General features: G+C 38.7%; 1 long non-coding RNA gene across 2 annotated transcripts; it reads right to left on the bottom strand.

The window, feature by feature from the left end:
• Positions 1–481: 481 nt before the first annotated feature.
• Positions 482–4,850, bottom strand: LOC102081310 (uncharacterized). Of its 2 annotated transcripts, XR_003215073.1 has the most exons (5): positions 4,788–4,836; positions 3,526–3,636; positions 2,627–2,784; positions 2,136–2,194; positions 482–1,185 (listed from the first exon to the last, which is right to left on the bottom strand). It is a non-coding gene; the product is annotated as an uncharacterized LOC102081310 (long non-coding RNA). The 2 variants fall into 2 exon arrangements; XR_003215074.1 differs by lacking the exon at positions 3,526–3,636 and having other exon boundaries at positions 4,788–4,850.
• Positions 4,851–6,416: the final 1,566 nt, after the last annotated feature.

The raw sequence follows: 6,416 nt of genomic DNA, 5'->3' as shown, positions 1-6,416 counted from the left end.
GGCGCTACTTCTAAACGGAACGCAGCCTTCCTACGGCGGACAGCTAATAACAGGAATCGGACGCGGTCCACCCTAGTCCACAGCAACCACCATAGCAACAGCCTAGCATGTCTTTAAAACACATTCTTTATCCATAACTATCAAAAACGTGAAATGATTTGTAAAGTGTGAAAGTGTTACAGCTGCAGAGAGCTATGGCGGTATCTTTGGAAGCTGTTTACATAGCTAATAATATACGATGTAACCATGGAGACAGTCACGTGAGCTAGCGGTGCACGTTTACTACAGTGAATAAGGTGATTGTGTGCACAGCGTCCACACGCTGCACAGGGTAAAGACATTACTTCAATATTGTTTTATATTTATATATATTTGCCTTCTGCTGACCATCACCTCAGGTTCACCATTACAGTTTCAGCATACAAATGTCTAAATATGAACACATTAAAAAAAAATCATGTCTCAGAAATAAGCACAGCTGTTCATGTTTGTCATTATAGTTTTATTTGTAAGAAAATTGTGAACTTCATATTGTGTATCAAGTCAAAGAACATTTGACAAGTCTGAGTCATTTCTTTGCCCTATGAGAGCTGGAATAAATATATATCCTGACAGTTACAGTTGAGCAAACTTCAGTGAAATGTTGAAACAGTAGAGACAGGTAGAAATGGGATCGGACTAATCTTTGCTTAGTCAGATACCTCCTGTGTTCAGTCCATCATATTAAAAAACAAACAATAGCATGATCTGTGTGATTTTGCATCCATTTCCAAATTGTAGTCAAGCAGCCCAGTCTCATACATAGGTAACAGAAATGTCTCTAATGTAGACGTGTACAGTCTAGTGTAAGCATTAAAAGATCATAAAGGAAACACTAACATTTATGTGAAACTAATTGTAATAAAAAATGAACAGGTGCTTTACAGATTTATAAGAAAGAATCTGAAAACAACACTTTTTTTGGTCTAAGTGGTCAAAGTAGAAAACAAAACTGATGTTCAAGAACAAACTGTAGCTGCACTAATATTACACATCTCCATTGTTGTGGTGAACAGACATGTTGCTTTTAAAACCACATGCAGTGTGTGACCATGACTGTCCACTGAGACCATGAACGCCACTTCGCTGAAGTCTTCTTCTTCTTGCCATCAAAATGGAAGCAGAATGAGCACGAGCTGCTTTGATCTACTGAAAGGAAAAAGCAGAACATCTGAGCTGAAACCATTCAGATAGAAACAATCGTTCAATGCAGTCTCTCAGGTAGCTTAGCCTGCTGCAACTGTTGATACAAGCTCAGTACAGTTAACACAGTGTTAGGGAACTCCAGTGTGGGAACTAGTGGCTTTAGGTTTGTAGTCATTTAACTTTCATCCATTCATTCATTTAATTCAGGAGGAAGAAATGTCAGGTTGGTGCAGGCTGGTTACATGCATTTGCTCCCATGCTGTCTTTAACCAAATGACTTGGTTCATTTTATGGCTGGACTGTATGTGGGGTTATATCATGTTATTTGGGCAGGAGTACCTGTCCTCTGTTAGGCTTAGAAAGTTTCACCATAAGCAGAGCTTCTAACTCTTATAGCTTTTAGCACATCTGTAGCTGTGCAGGCTGACAGGTTTTTAGTGGCTCTTTTTACCCCACACTGGTTGTGAGTGTGTAAATACCCCCACTAGTTCTTTTGGGTTGCAGTTAACTTGGGAGGAAGGGGTGGGTCTGCCATGACTAGATGACTAAAAATGATCTGGGATACATAAATTTCATAATGCATGCAGACATCTCTATAAACCTGGCTGCCATTTTTTACATTCAGTTATTTCTCTTAGAAATGTTGGATCTAAATAATGAATGTGTTACAGTTAAAGTGAAACACTGGTCAGTGTAAATGGCTCATTGGGACATAGAAACCTTTAAATTAAATCCCATCACCTGATATCGAGTGTCAAACAATATCAAAGCTGTAAAAGCTGTTTACAGTCAGAATTTATAAAAACTATGATTGTAAATAAATTCAAACAAGTGAGCTTTTCTCTTTGTGCTGAATATCAACACTGTGATTTCTTAGACTGTAAGCTTTACATCAGCACAGTTGTAGAAGCCGTCACTCCAAATGTCTTTTGATAACAAGAAAAAAATACCTTTTCAGTACACGGCCTGAAGTTCTTCTCCAAACATCTTCTGCCATCAGCTTTGTCTGCTGGTTTGAAGACAATAAACCACAAAAAAGATGATTTAGTCACTTTGTCTGCAACATGCAGCTCGAATGTGTTGTGCAACGATGTTGAATAGCCGTCGTTATCCCTCTCATGTGTCAGTAGGATTGTACTGTACAGCATCTCATTCATATGTGAGGAATGCTAATGTAACACGATAACAGATGTCTGGTCTTACATCATTAAAATATAAAGGGCAGGAGATATTTAGATATTTTTATATTTATATTATATTTTATAGCTGACAGATATTACTAAATAGATAGAATTTACTAAATGGTTGAAAACATGAAAAATATGTCCATAATCACAAATGACCATGAGAGCCAGTAGAATTAATTCAACTAAACACTCAAAAGACGTCCTTAAATGTTCTTTAAGTGGCAGAACAAATGAACAAACAGTTAATCGCTTACTTGAGATGAAATCTGCTCAGCTACTTTGAAAACAGCTTCTAACTGGTTCCTCCTTTAACAGGATGACTGCTCAGGGGTAAGGCCATCATGCAGTCCAGCAACCTTTATGGTTCTGCTTTGATTCACCAGGAACTATTAGGGAAACCTTTCAGCGCCTCCTGTGAAAGACACAGGCATAAACACACAAACATTTATTAACATGTTCCACAGTCTTCCAGTTCGATTTTCTCATCCTGTGGACAACAACGTACAGAGATGCAGGTTTATGTTAACTTTTGTAAGGTTTCTTTACTGAACATATCCAGCTGCAGCTCCACTGTGATCCTGAACTGGATAAGCACTTAAGAAAATGTGTCAATAAATGCACATACATCAGCTTACTATATTTATCCAAACAGACTGGACCAATAATGCTTCACTGAGTTAGAGACTTTAACAGTCTCTTCTATGTAAGAATGTCTCGTGATAGACCTGCAAATTTGACAACAAAGGTTTTTCAGACTACATGTAGCTGTCCTCTATGTCAGCTCACACATTTACATTCATGTCACACTTATTTCTGCTTTCCCATTTTTACCATTAATGCTTACATTTTGATTGGATACCTTGAGTTTGTAAATGATGAGATTACATAATTGGAATACAATGTATCCAATTCAAGGTCACGGGAGGATGAAGCCTATCCCAGCTGATACAGGACAAAGACAGGACAGGCTGCCAGTTTATCGCAGGGCTAAGACAATACATGTGACAGAAAATCCACTTAAATGTTTGATATTTCTAATAATAATCATAATTATGATTATTATTTAAAATATTATTTAAAGGTTTCTTTATAAATACATTTAGAATTTTTTATAACCCCTAGAATATAAACCTGAGCTGTTTCAGATTCTGACCTCTGACCTCAGTGACAGGCTGTGTCCTCACTGCAGCTCCCTCTTGGAAGTACGTCTGCTTCTTTTCTTCCCCCATTGATGACCGCCTGCCCTTAATATCACGTACTGTACCTGAGGAACAAAAAAGGACAAACACTTGCCTTCATTTAAGAAGTACATTCATAACGAGATATGAAAAACATATCATTATGGAAACACACTAGTTCACCCTTTGGGAAGAGTCAGTTCCTGTGAAACATTTCTGTAAATGAACATCATGGAGAATGAAATGAGTTCTTCAGGTGACTCAGCAGTCCCACACTGACAAATGAAACTTCTGTGGAAGAAGAATCTGGATTTTTTTTAAATTTCCAATCCAGTCCTGCTTTAAACCATTAAGGATTAAGCAACAGTGCTCATATTTGCTCTTCTGAAATGTGTTAAGCAACAACAAACATAAATTAGTAACAGAAATACAGCTGAGTAGAAGCTTTACACACCACGAGCAGCCATAATGCTAAATTTTAATCTTCAAATGTTTCTGAGCGTCTTCAACCTGTTTTTAACAGAGAAAAGTCCCACAGTCAATGCAGCCTGAATGAAATCCTGATTCCAGATGTTCAGCACACACAGAGACACAGAGGTACTGTTTAAAGTTTAGTGTTAACCTGAGTCACTGATCATTTACAGTATTACAGAGTCTGGCAGTCTTTGCATGATGTCCACGTCACTGTAAGTTTCTAGCTGACTCTCAGGTGTGACAGGTGTGCCAGCAGGAAAGAGTAATAAAATCCTGCATCCTGAGGTTTGTCATGCAGGATTAAAGGAGCCAGGCTTTGTTCACACAGCTAGGATTGTATTTTACACTTACCCTGGGTCAGTATAAGTATCATACAGTTTAAACGAAGCACTGAAACGTGCACATATTTATTACAGATGCATTGAAGCTAATCGGGATATTTACTGTTAATCTGTGGCTGCGATTAATCACTTTACTGGAAACTTTATTAACTAGTAACTTCATCAGTCATGACAGAAGCTAATATTTCTGTGCTAACATCGTTTAAACAGTAACAGCTTTACTACAATATAAACTAACGTTTACACCGTAACTTTAAGCTAGCAGCATAAAGACGGTAAAACACGTAATAATATCTACAAATGCATCTTAAAGCTGTTATATTAGCATTCGGTGTATTACTAACATAACCACATTAACATTATTGACACTCGCTGACTTTTAATAGTCATTCTATAAATGCTGTCCGTTTAAATGGTCTTACCTGTAACACTGCTGTATCCACCGGATTCCAGCCAGAGTGGATTCTGGAGTCTTCCCACGCTCCTGTTAGTGATCCTCCATCTGGATGGATGATAACAACCTTCTGAACAATCTAGCAGGTGGAGATGGCCCATATCTATGGGACTGATGTCTGCTAACGCCCATTGTATGGACTGATAACAGCCGAAGCGGGTGAATAAAGTCACCCAGTCGCTAGCTGTGCCATTACCCAGCATACACCTCTCCCTCCATAAATGCAATAAACGATACAAAAGTAATAGCCTATAATTAATTTAGCTGCTGTATCTGCTGTTTCTCAGGTAGTTGTTTACATTATATAATATATTGTGTTCAGTACACGTCACTACAATGTGATTTCGGAAATGTATAAATATACGGACAACAGGCTCTTCCACGGCAATCTCTTGTCATCAGTAAACAACGTTTAGGGAGCTCTATAGTATTCAATGAGAGGACCCTGCACGTCAGTTCTCGACGCGAGGGGGTACTCTGCGCGTCGATAAGTGAAGCAGAGGGAGCCTGACCATGCGTCACACATTTGACGAGTTGGGAGTGAGAACGTGTTGATCCAGTTTCTCCACTTCTATTAGCTTGCCACCTGGATTGTAAAAATTTACCACTCTAATGCTCCCAATTCCTCCCCAAATTTCCAATACTATATACTCTGTTTACCAATAGCTACCACTCTATATTGAACCTCTCGTTTCACAAATGTCACACAACCTCCTACACTACCCTCCGACCTATCCCTCCAAACCCCATTATATCTTTTGATAACAAAATCCAAATTAGGCTTCAGCCATGACTTCTGTACACAGATTATATCTGGTTTCTCTTTGCATTTTTCAATAAATCCTTTAAACTCTTGACCGTTTGCAATCAAACTTCTAGCATTCCACTGTAAAATAATCAAATTGTCCTCTCCCCTGATCCTTCCGCTCTCCCTTCCCCCCCCAAGTCTTTTATTAATGTTCTCCCAAGATATATCTTTAATCCCGAAAAACTTCTCTGCCCCTTTCACTATTATTGTGATTTTCTCTGTCTTATGCTTCACTTGATCTGAACAATTTATGACATATGCAATGAACAAAGTCAACGGGCGTTTATCAATATGCGTACTTGTGCGTACTTGCGTTCTCGTGTACTCGTGATACGTCATCAGTCGGAGACCAAGTACTGTTCCAATTCGAAGTACGCATCACGCCGAGAACGCGAAAAAGTCCCGGATGTGTTCTCGATCCGCCCATTTTATCGAGCATGCATCGATGTAGACTTGGGACAGCTATGTATCCCAGAATGCATTTCGTCCAAAACTCAACAGCGGACTCCCGGCACATCGTCCCCCCCGCTCGCGGACTTCTCACTACTCAGGTTAAAGAAACCCCAGCAGCTGTCTATAGTATTGAGTGTCCACTAGAATAGAAATAAAAGCGTTCTAACATCTCACCTGCTTGTTTTTATTAAGGTATGTACACGTATGTACATGTACACTATTTTTATTAATAGAGGTTTCACTACTGAGGTTAAAAATGATATATAAGTCACGTAGATCACTTCTAAATGTTAATGTTTGGTTTATTTCAGTGTTTTATTTGTTCCTGAGTAAATC

The sequence above is a fragment of the Oreochromis niloticus genome, linkage group LG18 (genome assembly GCF_001858045.2).
Source record: "Oreochromis niloticus isolate F11D_XX linkage group LG18, O_niloticus_UMD_NMBU, whole genome shotgun sequence".
NCBI lineage: Eukaryota > Metazoa > Chordata > Actinopteri > Cichliformes > Cichlidae > Oreochromis > Oreochromis niloticus.
This window is presented reverse-complemented; position numbering and strand designations above follow the sequence as displayed.